This window comes from Branchiostoma floridae, chromosome 4 (genome assembly GCF_000003815.2).
Source record: "Branchiostoma floridae strain S238N-H82 chromosome 4, Bfl_VNyyK, whole genome shotgun sequence".
Classification (NCBI taxonomy): domain Eukaryota; kingdom Metazoa; phylum Chordata; class Leptocardii; order Amphioxiformes; family Branchiostomatidae; genus Branchiostoma; species Branchiostoma floridae.
The window spans coordinates 3,378,085-3,394,208 of record NC_049982.1 but is presented as its reverse complement, the minus strand read 5'-3'; the positions used below and the strand labels follow the sequence as shown (position 1 = coordinate 3,394,208).

Genomic DNA, 16,124 nt, shown 5'->3' with positions numbered 1-16,124 from the left:
TCAGGTCGGCTCGCATCATGTCCATCAGCTGACCCTGTTTCCCTGCAGCCGACTCAATCTAATTTACGGCTGTTTCTCCATGGAGATAACCCGATTTCCTGACATCGCAAGTAAAATCGGGGTTGTCAGTTTCACAGAGAAAACCTGCTCCAATTATTCTGCACGGTTTCTGTCATTATGCCGTGTGCATAATGGGGCGGACTCCTGCCTGCTGGAGTGGTAATGTGTTTGTAGGGCGGTAATGAGATTAGGTCGGGACAAAGTAAGCGATACATGCTGCAATAATCAGGAGAAAACGTTAGGGTGTAACACTAACACTAGTAACAGTGTTACTGGACAATGGCTTGGATGTTACAGTACAGGACAAAGTAAGCGATACATGCTGCAATAATCTGGGAGAAACTTAAGGGTGTAACAGTGTTACTGGACAAAGGCTTGGATAGCAGAACAGAACTGCAGACTGGAGCTAGTGTAGAAGTGTGTAAGTGTAACTATGTTATATTACAGGACAAAGTAAGCGATACACGCTGCAATAATCAGGGAGAAACGTCGAGGTGTAACAGTGTTACAGGACAAAGGCTTGGATATCAGAATTACAGACTAGAACTAGTGTAAGGGTAACCGTGTAACATTACAGGACAAAGTAAGCGATACACGCTGCAATAATCAGGGGAAAACATCAGGGTGTAACAGTGTTACAGGACAAAAGCATGGATGTCAGACCTGCAGACTGGGACTAGTGTAACTTTAAGTGTAACCATGTTACATTACAGGATAAAGTAAGTGATACACGCTGCAATAATCAGGAGAAAACGTCAGGGTGTAACACTAACACTAGTAGCAGTGTTACTGGACAATGGCTTGGATGTCAGGATTTTAGACTGGAACTGTGTAAGTGTAACCGTGTTACAGTACAGGACCAAGTGGGCAATACATGCTGCAGTAATCAGGGAGAAATGTTAGGGTGTAACACTTACTAACAGTGTTAGTACTGTTACAGGACAAACGCTTGGATGTAAGGATTTTAGACTAGAACTAGTGTAAGTGTAACCATGTTACAGTACAGGATAAAGTAAGTGATACACGCTGCAGTAATCAGGGGAAAACGTCAGGGTGTAACACTTACACTTGTAACAGTGTTACATGGCAAAAGCTTGGATATCAGAACTGCAGACTGGGACTAGTGTAAGTCCAGTGTTCTCACCAGGATTTTTTCACAGCGTCAGGGCAGGGGTTCGGGGGCCGCCGAAGGCCCCCGGCGGGGTCCAGGGGCAGAGCCCCGGTGGGGGGCCCCAGGGGGGCGAAGCCCCCCGTAAGCTCTTGCATTTTAGGCTATTCAGAAGGCTTATTGTATCAGTTTTTAGGGGCATATCTACGATAATTGTAGCAGTTTGACGTAACGATACTTTGAGTCAAAGCATCAAAGACAACTAAAAACTCATAAACAACAAACTTTACTCAGCTCAACAGTACTCATAAATATTGTCCGGTTTGCCACCAACTTTTTCTAGATAAACAACTTTGACAGTCTCTGTTTCCATCGTATTTTTTTTCATCGTAAACAGAACAAAACACGCAGAAACATGTGCTCGGCACGGGGAATCCCCGGCCGACTTTCAAGTTCGCGATCGGCGGACGAATAATGCGTTCACATAAGAGGTGTCGGACGTAAAAACAACAAGAATACCTTTGCTTCCTTTTGATATGAGTTTTGGGCCCGCAAAATCTCCAAAACGGCAGAAATTTTCGGGGTAAAATACGGTAAAATTTGCTCTAAAAATGGCGGTCGTTGCTGTTGTTTATCCTAAACCAATGAGATCGCTAGCTTCCCCTGACGTCACAGAGACGCATCAGATCTCGCGAGAATTTTTTGCGAGATTTTACGATGTTTTCGTCGCCATTACCGCTAGCTGCCTGCATGCACGCACGATGTTTTCGTCATTTCTCAACGCAAATTTCTCGATCTTTGGAAGGTTTTAGATGATTTACAAGTATACTGCAACATAAAAAGGAATGTATACAAGTGCTATTTTTGTGCAAGTCCAAGAAGCGTTTCTTGCCGTTCCGATTTTAACCGGACTTGAACCGAAACTTTTTACAAGTTTTGTGCCGGTTCTCTGTTTACAGTACAGAACGCACGCCGCGCAAGGGGCGGTCCTGGGTGGGGGCTGCGAGATAGCGGTACGCGGGGTGCTATAAAACACCTCCCTTCGAGCTGAAACTTCCTGAAACAGCGGAGGCGCGTGCTTGGCACGTGCTTTCGCATTTTCACTACGGTATTTTTCCAGTTTTCCCCCATTTTTTTGCCGCTACGCTGGGTGAAAATACAGCGTAGCGGGCTTTTTACAGCGTCATTTTTCCAGCCCACAGCGTATCGGCCCGCTATGCTGAAAAGGCCTGGTGAGAACACTGCGTAACCGTGTTAAACTTACAGTACAGGACCAAGTGGGCAATACATGCTGCAGTAATCAGGGAGAAATGTTAGGGTGTAACACTTACTAACAGTGTTAGTACTGTTACAGGACAAACGCTTGGATGTGAGGATTTCAGATTGAGACTAGTGTAAGTGTAACCATGTTACAGTACAGGACAAAGTAAGTGATACACGCTGCAATAATCAGGGAGAAACATCAGGGTGTTATAGTGTAACAGTGTTACAGGGCAAAAGCTTGGATATCACAAATTTAGACTGGCTTGGAGTTCCTCTTTCTCACTCTCATATGCTGTTTCAGTCCTGTTGTTTGTAGGTTGTCCACATTTGTTGATGTGGCTGTGTGGCTTGGTTTTGTGCATTCACTTAAGGTCTTTAATTCCAGTAGAACAGTAGAAAATGTTGGAATGGTTACAAACGTCACACCTGATTTCTCTTCTTATGTTCCCATGATGCACCTGGTCCACTCTGTACCTGTACTGGTGCATGCTGGGACAGAACAACTGGGTTGACAGTTGGGTCGGAGACACACAGTGGTGTCGTTACTAACACAACACACAACAGTAACACTATCGTTACACAAACCCTGGGCTTGTGTAAACATACCTGTGCTTGTGTAAGCATACCTGTGTAAGTATACCTGTACAAGCATGGTGTGTGTAGATTGTAGGGAAGGTAGATAAAAGCAATGGTAATGGACTTATTGCATATTCATGCCCAAATGTATTGAGTTTGAAGAAACTATTTCTACCATATTCTAAGGAAACAATACCCTGGAGTGTGTGTAATAATGCTTGTCTTTAGCTAGTGAAATGTCAGCATCATAAAAAACAAGCAGTAAAAGCGTACAGGTAAAAACCAACAGGTCAGTGTGAAAGCTGGAAGAGTCCAATGGGTTCAACTTTACCGGGTAGTACATTAGACATGTATATTTTCTGTGAATAATTTTTTCATGTAGAATCACAGTGTAACGAGGTTCTTTAGTCATTTCCAAGACACAAAGTTCACTGAAATATTGGCAGTGAGTGACTTTATGTGTTGGGAGTTGCTTTTTGAAACTGAATTTTTAAAATTTCTGTCAAACTCTGTCAGAAGTTTCAGATAAGGGAAAAACATATTTCAAACCCAGGTACTGAGGACTAGATGTGGCTATAGAGACAGTGGACTAAAGATATGTCCAGAGTATAGGATTCATTAGGAATGTCTGAAGATGACCGGCGTTAGCCTCCTTTCAAACCCAACCATCTAGTAGATCTACACATGTAAACACCTTCTGTTGCCTAACTCCATAACTTACACTGAGGTGGGCCAAAAGCCTGCCTTAGTAGGCAGAACTCAGAAGGTTAATCGGCCTGGTTCTCCATGGAACAGACTGTCTGAACCAGACATGAACTTGGCCTGACGCCCTGAAGTCACCCATCAAACTTGACCTTAGTGAGGGTCCAGCGACAGGGTGCTAAGCTGGGGATTAGAGCTCAGCCCTAACGTAGCGTCAGGAATGATCCATGTTGAACCACCTCTAAGGCCTAGGAAAAAAATGTTGTGTTTCCTGTTTCCCTACCTACCGTAAAAAAACCTGCCGACCCTAGACTTTTTTTTTTGGGTGGGCAGTGGAGTCACATAGCTTCCAGTTAGAATTTTTATTTAGCTTGCTTCCCATTGAAGTAAAACACTGCTTGTCCCATCTAATGAAGGATAAATGTATCTATCATGCACAAAATTAAAGTTTGACATTGAAAGACAAGTGTAATCATACATTTCAGTTTACTTTGTTCAACTGTATTGTAAATATGTATCACTAGAATTTTGGCTAGCCTAAAAAAAATACAAGAAAAAAAAAGATAATCCCTACCTACCGACCCTAATTTTTTCAGGACTGAAACAGCAAACACAACATTTTTTTTCCTAGGCCTAATCTACACCCTGTGGGGCGAGTTTTTAGTTAGGCTGTGGAAAATGTTGTGTTTCCGGTAATATCTGGCCAACCCTGGCAAAACCCTGCCAATCCTACTGCCGTGGCTTTTTTTATCGACAGGGCAAGGGATGCGAATGTTTCAATTTTTAGCAATTAAAATGTAAAATCGTTTTCTGAAATGTTTTCCTCATTTTAGTTGGAGTAGAAAATAGCATTTGAGCAACTTATATAATCTATGTAATCAAATTATGATGTTTAAACAGGAAATACTAGTGTCCAGATGCATGTGAGTTTTATTTGTTGGATTCCTGTGAAATCTGAAAAAAAAAAAGAAAAAAAGAATAAACCTCCTACCGACCGCCCCAAATGTTTCATCACCGTGATGGGAAGCACAACATTAACCTCCTGAAGCCGTCAGCTGACCTGATGCTGACCCCAGATGGAGCTGCCCTGCTATTGGCTGTCGGCCCAGTGGGGCGTGTCCAATTGCTATGGTGACCGGATCAGGACCAGATTAGATAGTGGATATGAAAGCCTGTGTGTGATGAAGTCAAAGTGTTACGACTGGACAGTAGACTGTAAAGTCTAGTTCTGAGGAGATTCTTACCACTTCAGCTTTGATGTGGTGTTGGGAGGGATCAAAGTTGATAGTTGGTGTTGGAAGGTGGGCACAAAATCATTAATATCTTGCAGTACTGTAAGTGCAGAAGTGTCTGCTGTGGTTTATGTTCACAATTTTCGCAGTGGCTGCTTCACCGCGAACTCAAAACAACCACAAACATTTTTCCATGGCAATAATATGTGACTACAGTATATGTTTGCAGGGGCACCATGTTATGGTGCCCCTGTGAACTAAAAAAACGCTACAAACTCTCCGTTTTCTTGCTAGTACTAGTAGTAGTGCTACCGTGAAATTAAATCCCCTTAAAAACTTGAATCATACATTTAATGATGTAAGTGATTGATAATGATAATACCATGCCAGGCATGCCTGAGTTCTTATACTTACAAGCTTGTGTATTTGCATGTTTACATCTTTTTCTGCTGTCACCAAAAAGTCAAGTGTATATTTTGACTTTCGAGCCCTGACATTGGTGAACATGTTACTAGTAGTTGTACATCTCTCTACACATCAGTGTATCAATAAATCACTAACCTCCACCTACCCTGGGTACTGAGGAGCTTTAGTGCCGTTATTTACAGCTCCAGTGGGACTCAGCTTTAGGGAAAGGTTTCTCAGGATTTATGTGCTTTTCGCACAGTGTGGGCTGCAGTTTTAGTTATGATGTAATACATTATACAGTGGGCAGGATCATAGGACACTGGCTGTGGGTACTGACAGGCTCATAATACAGGCGGATATGCACACTTGGACCTGTCCCCAGTTTCCTTATAGATACTGGTGCACCTGTGGGACATACTTGACAGTTGTGTCTGGCTGTGAATTTGAGAAGGCACTCTCTACTACTCAGCATATTCTTGACATTGAAGTGTCACATAGAATATTCAATAAAAGATGTTGTATGCTACATGTACGTCAATGTTTGTGTCTAGTATTTGCTGAGATTCAACATATCTTGTGTTTTGTACGCAAATTTTGTCCTGTGCACCCTCATTCATGTAAGTGTTAAGTGCCGAATGAAAAAGAACTTGATTTTACAGTCTCTGTTCTAGTACTACAGTTAGTGGTGAAAAATGTTTATCTTCCTGACAGTATGAGAAAGAAACGTTAATCATGAGTCGTGTGTAGATAATGGACGTAATGTTACGTTATCTCTCAGGCGTGCGACTCTAAGACATCTATAACACCTGGCCGAAGACAGTCCTAGTGCCTTAAACGTTACCACCACCCTCCCAGAGCCACCATACGGTGCCCACGTCTCGCTGTGCTGAAGCTCGAACGAGCTGGCAGCTTCATGGCGGAGTCGAAAGAAAGCTCCGGAATATTAAAACTGCTTTATTATAATCCAATTGTGCATCAGATTGGGAATGACATGGATGGAAGGCCACACAGCGCCACACAGTGCCAGGACTGGAGCTGTAAGTCAATGGTTCTTAAACATGGATGTTTCTACATTTGTAGGCCATACCAATGTAGTTTCCTGGTTCTTGTAACACATGGATGTTTCTACATTTGTAGGCTGTACCAATGTAGTTTCCTGGTTCTTGTAACACATGGATGTTTCTACATTTGTAGGCTGTACCAATGTAGTTTCCTGGTTTTTGTAACACATGGATGTTTCTACATTTGTAGGCTGTACCAATGTAGTTTCCTGGTTCTTGTAACACATGGATGTTTCTACATTTGTAGGCCGTACCAATGTAGTTTCCTGGTTCTTGTAACACATGGATGTTTCTACATTTGTAGGCCGTACCAATGTAGTTTCCTGGTTCTTGTAACACATGGATGTTTCTACATTTGTAGGCCGTACCAATGTAGTTTCCTGGTTCTTGTAACACATGGATGTTTCTACATTTGTAGGCCGTACCAATGTAGTTTCCTGGTTCTTGTAACACATGGATGTTTCTACATTTGTAGGCCATACCAATGTAGTTTCCTGGTTCTTGTAACACATGGATGTTTCTACATTTGTAGGCCGTACCAATGTAGTTTCCTGGTTCTTGTAACACATGGATGTTTCTACATTTGTAGGCTGTACCAATGTAGTTTCCTGGTGATTGTAACACATGGATGTTTCTACATTTGTAGGCCGTACCAATGTAGTTTCCTGGTTCTTGTAACACATGGATGTTTCTACATTTGTAGGCCGTACCAATGTGGTTTCCTGGTTCTTGTAACACATGGATGTTTCTACATTTGTAGGCCGTACCAATGTAGTTTCCTGGTTCAGTTCTTGTAACACATGGATGTTTCTACATCTGTAGGCTGTACCAATGTAGTTTCCTGGTTCTTGTAACACATGGATGTTTCTACATTTGTAGGCCGTACCAATGTAGTTTCCTGGTTCAGTTCTTGTAACACATGGATGTTTCTACATTTGGAGGCCGTACCAATGTAGTTTCCTGGTTTTCAGACAGTTTTGCAGGTCAGATTACAAAGGAGAGCTTGGAGAAAAACTTGAATCTGATTATCTGTCTAGTACTGGTATATGCAGTCCCTGAAAATGTGGGTACCTTTTCTGTGAATACATGTTCATGTACACAAACTTCTGTACAAGTACAAGTGGAGCTTCCCGTTCAGTATTTCTTTTAAAATGTGTGTTATCATATAGCGTAAGTCAAGAGTCCAGATATGCTGCTTGTACTGTTCAGTAAAAACCTGGTGTGTTACGCCACGAGGCGGGTATGCAAGACAAACAAATACACAAACAAACAAATAAACAAAGCCAGAGGAGGACAGGTTTAAACTGGTTCGGCTTTGGGAAGCCTGAGGGACGCAGGAAGATAGCATCAGAGTCTGAGATAAAACTGTGCATATGCATCAGTACCTGACAGCATCAGAATGCAAAGTGGCCTGTTTTTTGTGCTAATCGTGTTACCGCCAAGGACAGCATCTGCATGTAAAGTAGGGGTGAGATTTCATCTCGCTGCGTTTCTGACGTCAGGAGCGGCGTATCGTATTCCGCAGGCGCTGCCGGGGGAGTTCACGTGTCGCGGCGTGTCGGAGCACCGAGTGTGTTTCTAACCGCGCTGCAGGACTCCACAGAGCGCTGGGTAATACATGTGGGCAGGCGCAAGTGTGTTGTGTGTTTCATGGTGCTGGGTAATACATGTGGGCAGGCGCAAGTGTGTTGTGTGTTTCATGGTGGTTTGGTTGGTTTTCCATTTCATCTTATGATGTGTAGAACTGTAAAGAATGTGTTAAGCAAAGATTTCGTTTAGTACAGATTTATGAACTGAAAACTACCAAGTGTCAAGTTGGCACAGTTTTGTCACCCACAATCTTATGCTTTATCTAAATTTGCCATGATTACACAAAATCAGCAAGTCATCAGAGATTCTTGAACAATCTGAACAGTTTTGAAATGCCATGTTCCGGTTCCCCCCTGTGTGCAAATGGTACACCCTGTGTGCCTGATTGTCCATCAGTGGAGGGCCATGAATGTTCAGGTGACGCTTCAGATGCTGATGTTGGCTGTAGAGTGTAGACAGTCTGCCTGATTGTCCATCAGTGGAAGGCCATGAATGTTCAGGTGACGCTTCAGATGTGCTCGTTAGCTCAGGGAACAGCCATTCAAAGTCATAATGAAGCCTCGTTAAGCACCAGCTCGTTAGGCAGGGAACAACGAACGCTAAATCGGATAGTTTAGTGAGTGTATGAGTGAGGACTGAGAAGAAGAGAGGTGTGACACAGGTGCGGTACTGGTCTGACACAGGTGTGATACAGGTGCGGTACAAGTATGTGACACAGGTGTGTTCAGATAAAACTGTAATTGTGGTAAGTCTGTAGAAGGTGTGGGAGATGCACCAGGTGTACTGATAAGGTAGAGTGGGGAAGGTGTACATGTGAAGCAAAGCTGTCTCCAGCTTTGCATTTTTGTCCATCCTAATCATTGTGTGAGAGGCCATGTTGTTGATCATCCTGTGTTTAATAAGTCATTTTAAATCTGAAAATACATCTCAACAGTTTCATATCAGAACTCAGACGGTAAGCGTTTTGGAGCAGACGGGGTACAAAAAATTTTCCCAACAAGCAAATTTCCGTCTCGGGCTGTAGGTTACATGTAGGTTAAGCATCAGGCTTAACGAAGCTGGTGTAATCAGTGCAAATTGAACTTAGATTGCAAATCAATGGTTAAAGATATTTCGTAGATCTTCCTGATATAGAAGGTGTAGAGGTTTATCTGCTTGATGAAATACTACATCCCTACAACACTTGTAAGTTGTACAGTATATATACAATACTGAGACTTGGATCTTCCCAGGCAGCAAGCCTTCTCCACTCAGGCAGATGTATGAAGGGTAGATCCACCTGGTATACATGTAGATATTAAAGGATGGTGTAGAGATTTCTCTGCATGTCAGTTAGAAAATACTACATCCCTACAACACTTGTACAGTAGAAATGTATAGCTACATAATGTAATGTAATTTATTTAATATTAAACATATAATTATACATTTATATTATATTAAATTGGCTAATTAATAATAATTATTAATGGTAAATTATCATTAATTTCCGACATAAATTATTTATTTAATCTGTAATTTATATTACAGATTATGTACAAATTACAAATTATGTACAAAGATTATGTACAAATTACAAATTATGTACAAAGTACAAATTACATATTAATAAATAAATTACATATGTTAAAATTATTAAATTATCTGAATTATTTATGATTTTATGATGTCACAGATAAAATAATATAAATACATAGATGTATTATACATTAAGTATATTTTATAATATATGTATGTATTACTTGGGCAGCTAGCCTTCTCCACTCCAGGCAGATGTACGCAGGTAACACTGATGTGGTCGTAAACCAGCCGGTGGACCAGCCGCGCTCACGTGGCAATCCACTGGGAAAAGTGCAGGGTTGGAAATAAAACTGTACAACTGGAGCTGTAGGCCTGACCGGCGCGGCACTAGCTTCATGTTGAATAAAAGAATCCTTCGAGTTTCTTGAACTCGAATAAATAGTAAGATATAATTGTAAACATTTTTTTCACCGAACTGATGTTGACTGTTTTGTAATTTGGAGAGGGGAAGTAAAACTGGGTTAACCTGCAAACGTGAAATGAAATGATGCTTACGCTGTGAAACAATGGTTACGAAATTTCTGTATTTCCAGGACAATTTAGTTCAACTAGTGAGCTACAGGTTTATTTTGCTCTGAATTTGCAAACTTAAAATTAAAAAAAGTACGATATATTTCGAGCCTTGCAGTGCCAGGCTGGGTAAAGACAGCAGTAGCTTACATGTAACTGGTTACATGTGCTTCTAGATCTCCTGTTAAGTACATTTGGATAGTCTGAACAAACTCAAACATCGTTAGTATGTAAAAAGGACGGAGGCGTGTGCCAGGCTTGTGCCTGCTGCCTGACTATTGTTTACCTGGTACAGCCACTTCCCAGTCAAACCTGGGGGACCCTGTTCTCTGGAGCTGGATTTCTGCATGGAACAGTGAGGGAGGCATGTGCTAGTCTTGTGTCTGCTGCCTGACTCATGTTTACCTGGTACAGCCACTTCCCAGTCAAACATGGGGAAACCCTGTTCTCTAGAGCTGGATTTCTGCATGGAACAGTGAGGGAGGCATGTGCTAGTCTTGTGTCTGCTGCCTCAATACCTGGTAAAAACTGAATGTAAGAAGGAGAGAGGTGTGTGCCAGTCGTTTGTCTGCTTGTTCACCAGAAGCATTGGGGAAATCCTGTCCTCTGGAGCTGAATTTCTGATTGGGTTTTATGCACATGCTGCTGGTAGAAAACATCATCAGCATGTAAAGAGATGGGAGGCGTGTGCCAGTCATGTGCGACTTGTTTACCAGGCATGGGGAAGAAGTACCCTCAGAACCTGGGGCTAAATTACTGATAGGGTTTTACACAGATGATGCTTACATTACTAGTAGAGTGGGGTGCTGCCCAGCTGTGTTTGAGCTCAGGAGTGAAATTTCCATGTGGGATTTCTCAGGGGATTTATGGGCAAACTCTTATATGTGGATTATAGCAGTAATGTTTGTAGAGCTGCTTGGCCATTCAGATTAAATATTAATGCACTTGTGAAAAGAATACAGAACAGAGAATTCAGTTTCATTTTTTTTACAGAAAAATATATTCCTACCTATGGTGTATCGAGGTTTGGTTTGGTTCATGACAATGCAGCTCCATACCTAGCCTACAACAGATTTTCTTTCACTTCCGTCATGTGTGAACTCCCAAAACAGCAAATTTTCGCTGAGAAATTCAGTCCCCTTGAACTGAAAATGAATTTCCAGTAATTTGGGAGAGGTGCGACATTCTATGGTATGACCTTGTAAGTTGTAATGTACAAGTTATAACTTATAGTATATTATAAGGGAGGTGAACATTAAATGAGAGGAGACATTATAAGAGAGATGAGACATTATAGTGAAGGTGTAACATTTATAGTAGAGATGTGACATTACAGCAGAGGTGTGACATCACAGGGAGATGTGACATTACTTACAGCAGAGGTGTGACATCTGGCCTGCTGCTCACACATGGGTGTGACATCATGCACAAAGAGGTCAACAACTGGCTAGGACTGCCCATATAAGGCAAACATATCCATTAAAAGTATACTGTAACAGTGTAAACATGGTACATGATGTACCATTACATGTATGGAGTTGAGCATGCCGATGCAGTCAGATCCAGCACACACCAGCCTTCTGTGAGACACCAGGTTGTCTGTCTCCATAGATTTCCAATTTTCCTGTCTGCAGAGCTCCTGCTGATGACCCTGCAGGAAAAGGTCGCCCGTAACAGGTTCCCTAGGCAGCAGTTACCATGGTAACGGGGCAGTAACCATGACGACCGTGCCTGCTAATGTCCTAGTGGGGCGATAACGGACTGTTTTATGATTTGATCATCGGGGTTCACGACATGTGTGTGCTCACCTTCTGTCTGTCATCTGCCCAGCACTTCGTCATGGCAACCATTGTCATGGTAACCATGCAAACATTGCCATGTTTGGCTTGCAGATTTGGGCTGATACAAACTTGCACTTCTTGGTGTTTGCCAAGAGTTTTGATTCGTTGGCGGAGGTTAGCCAGATGACAGTTACTCAAATAACTGGAGGAAATTTAGAAATGATCAGACATTTCAGAAAACACCTGCTGTTTTTCATCAGTGACTTTCCCAAAAGTCTGTAATGTTTGATGTGCATGCTGTGCTGGAAGAGGAGTAAGGTGGGGGTCCAGAATTCTTCCTCCTTCATGTTTGGGTAAAAACGTCAGGTTTTCCCCACGTCAGGTCAAAAGTTCCTGACCTGTGGTAATTTTCAGATTATTTCCGTCCGTTTGACTCGCAGACATGTGACATCCCAGCAGTGGGCTCACTCTGGGTTCTCATCAACATTTCTTCAGCTCTAATCCTTGTCTTATTTAGACTGACTACCTTCAGAGTTGCAACTGTGTGAAACCTGTAGAGGTGTGGCCTAATGGGTGACCTTGCAGCAGAGGTCAGCAGCAAACATGGCGGCATGTGATTCTCCTTGCATTCTGCAGCTGAGGAGTCACAGCCCCTGGACATTAGCCTGGTATCCAGCCGTATTATCTTTATAGCTCCCGAGTCTCTTCTGTCCTCTCTGAAATACGGGAGCTATAATTCGGTAAACGTAAATGGATACCAGACTGCCTGTACATGCCCCCCTCCCGCAAACCACCAACTTGTCATTCAAAGATTCAAAAGTTTGAGTTAGGAATTGGTGAAGTTTTGTGTGAGTCAGAGACTGCTGTCCGCTCACATGGACATATAAGGTGTTCAGCACAGGACAGCCTCATAATCATATAGTCATAACACTAACAGCTCTGACTCATTGGGGTCAATGGTTGGTTGCCATGGTAATTAGATTATAAGTGGTCCAATCTGTAGCTGGGCCTGGGTGAATGGAACAGTCAGATGTGACAAACATGACTTACAACTTACACCTATAAAGTCATGGTTACACCTGGGTATGATGGTCTCTGTTTCTGGCTGTGAAATTACATGTAATGTTACTATGTCAATGTGACAGTTGTGTGTTCTTTGCAACATTGATTCTTTTATTTGCCATCGCACCTGACAGAAATGTCTGGAATTTGCCCCTTGTGTTATCTGCAGAACTTTAGTTATGTGCCCTGACATGTCCTCAACTGGTACATGGGCCTTACTGGGGCTTTTGTACCTACTGGTTACTTATACCTGTGTGTTGGTGTGACTGTGTGTGTATCGGGGGGAGCTTCAGGTGCTCTCACATAAATGCATGATAATGTCTTCAACACTCTCAAGAAAGGAACATTCTTAGGTTCTACTTTGGAAGGAAACTATGTTTTTTAAGTCTGTGCGTGCCAGAATTATTGTTGATGTTACTTTCCACACCCCTGAACGAAGTGAATAATGGTACCTTCCATTCCTGAACTTTGATGTTTCCTTCTGTGCAAAAATGTCAATATTTTGGGGATCAACCAGTTGATATTATTTGGGAGAGGACAGGTACAGGGGAAAAAATAGAGATCCCTTCATAACGGAGTATTGCATTATGCACATCATCACTGCATAACCGACAAAAATTAATTTAAACAAAACATAAAGTAAGAAATTTTGACTGCTTAGAAACTCCTTGGCTCCTCCTGTTGAGGTGTTACTGGTTGACCCCCAGTTCAGCTGTAGAATCAATATATCTGATTGATGACATCAGTGAGTGAAGTTGTTGTCTTGCCGCCCTCACAGGTCCCTGTCCTGAACTCTGCAGCCGACAGACACCAACAAGGTACGTACCACTTGTACATTGTTGTAACCACTACGCTTCTTCTTCTTTCGTGTCATGACTACACTTTCCTGCTCCAGTACTCCACACAGAGCTTCCTGATGTAGCTGACACTGCACCATACAAACCACTTGTATTGCTGTAACCACTAGCTGACACTACACTGAACGTACCACTTGTAAATTGTTGTAGCCGACACTACTCTGGTAATCTTTGCTCATTGCTACATGTACAATGTTGTCTCGTCATTGCTCCAGGCACAGGTGTACTGTATTTGATCACACATAGAACATTGAACCCTTGTATTGCACTCTATGACTGTCCACTGCCAGATCATGGCTTGTGAATGATTACAGGATGAGACTGTTGCAGGTGGTTGTTGTTTCTAGTCTTCTTTCTCAAAATAGTTGAAGAGCTGAATGCTGATAGCTTTCAGTGGACGTGATGCTCTATTCGATTATTATACACATTCTAATTTCTGTCTGTCCCTGATGGTAACGAGTCGACTAATGTCGTATTTGTGTACAGTACTTGCCAGTGAGTTAGTTACTGCTAGTTTGTGATGCGTATGTTTCTTGTGTAGTGTTGCCAGTGTCATGAGTTCAGGTCCCAGGTCCAATGTTTGTTGGCCACCAAAAGTCTGCCTGATTTTATCTGTACTTTGACCTTGGAAGGTTGATCAGTTTGACCTCCTGTACAGTTTCCTATGTTCTATGTTGTTGTACATGAATGCCCCCCCCCCCCCCCTCCCCAGAATTGGACCACGTCCAGAATTCAGCTACATGTGTAAGAGAAAAGATCACCTTCTCTTACATTGTACATAAACACACACATGTAGGGCAGGAGGCAGGCTTTTAGCTAGGATTTTATAATAGGGAGTCCAAACTTATTGGTGAGTCACGGTAAGTGACTATTGTAGGGGGGTCTGGGGGCATCCACCTTCCATGGTGCAGAGTTTTTGATGATTTTAAGTTTAAAAAGTGCATTCTTAGGTATCCCAAGAGGCAAAAATACTGTTCCAGAGGTCACAGTAGAAGATTGCGACCACAGATGACCTGGTAGCATCCCTGGTCAATCAGAATTTCATGTTTGTCAGACGATTTTCTCCCCAGTGTAAGGGCGTCCAGGGGCATAAAATTTCTTGTTATTCTAAGAAAAGTGCGTCCATTGACGCATGCCTGGCTAAAAGCCTGGCAGGAGGGTAGGACCTACTGTAGACATCCTTACGCTGACACACGTCAAACATTTTACCGTGATAGTTCATGTGAGCCTCAGCTTGGTACTGCCTGTATGTTACCACCTTTCTATGCCATTATTTTAGTACAGTCATGTGTCATTTATGTTAATGGTATAACTACGAGAATATGATGTCATAAATAGATCCTCTGCTTTCTTTTTGCTCTTAATATAATCTATCTTCTTCTGGTGACATTATATTTTATAAGAGCACTGGTTCAGGTTCAGGCCCTTTGCCACCAGGCACATTCAAAACTGTTATGGTGCCCACTACTGGTGATCACACCCAGCGTCATGTGGGTTAAAATCCCTTTGCTCTCACCATGAACAAGGAGGTTATGATATCATGTAGGAGGTTCTTCTGTATAACCTTGGTCTGAGGAAGTGCCCTGCTCAGTCTCCTCTGTCGAGTCCCTTGAACTAAGTCCCAAGCTCCTGGTGTTTGTCTCTCAAGTAGTGGATGAATTCCGGGTCCGAGTCTCAGACGCACGCAGCGCCGTTATCACGTAGAAACCACGGCGCTCTTCTCGCAGACGATAAATAGCCGTTATCACGTACAAACCACGGCGCTCCCCGCACAGACGATAAATAGCAGTCTGCTCCGCTGGCCGCGCCGCAGTGCGTCTTAGACACGCTGGAGGCTCCTGAAGACGGATTTGTGCAGGTACAATAGCTGTGGGGGAGGGGGGCACGCCATGTGAGGGGCGCATTGTTGTGGAGACGGCAGGGGGGTCGCTAGGCTGTCAGCACTGGTTAACAGGGGGCCGCTATCCGTACTGTTGGTGAATAGAGCCCACATTCTAACCTGGATTCTTTAGAAGCGATAACTGGAAAGAAAAAGAGAATTGTACGGTCGGAGACTGTGGGGTTTTCTTCTCAGGGTTTCAGTGAGGGACGAGCAGTAGACTGGTTTGTTTCTGCTATACTGCAGCATGGACTGACGTTTGTTTGCAGCCTAGAGTAGGAATTGTACAGCTTTGATATCAAAGGAGTTTTCACCACACATTATTACACAAATGTGAGAATACAATAGGTACCAATACAAAACATCATTGGCCTCCGTCCGTCTAAAGAGACGATGGGTTTTGGTCATGGTCGACATCTTCTTTGGTGGCTGAACAAGCCGATTCTGGAGTGAC

General features: G+C 42.8%; 2 protein-coding genes and 1 long non-coding RNA gene across 3 annotated transcripts in view; 2 read left to right on the top strand and 1 right to left on the bottom strand.

Moving 5' to 3' along the window:
• The window catches only part of LOC118413013, a 711,153-nt gene that overhangs the window by 285,623 nt on the left and 409,406 nt on the right, over nucleotides 1-16,124 (bottom strand). The window lies entirely within an intron of this gene.
• LOC118414515 overlaps nucleotides 1-16,124 on the top strand; it is a 660,232-nt gene that overhangs the window by 274,109 nt on the left and 369,999 nt on the right. The gene's annotated exons all lie outside the window — the stretch shown is intronic.
• LOC118414483 (patellin-2-like) overlaps nucleotides 1-16,124 on the top strand; it is a gene marked incomplete in the record, with an annotated part of 65,157 nt that overhangs the window by 1,977 nt on the left and 47,056 nt on the right. Inside the window, 1 exon segment of the mRNA XM_035818548.1 lies at nucleotides 13,713-13,752.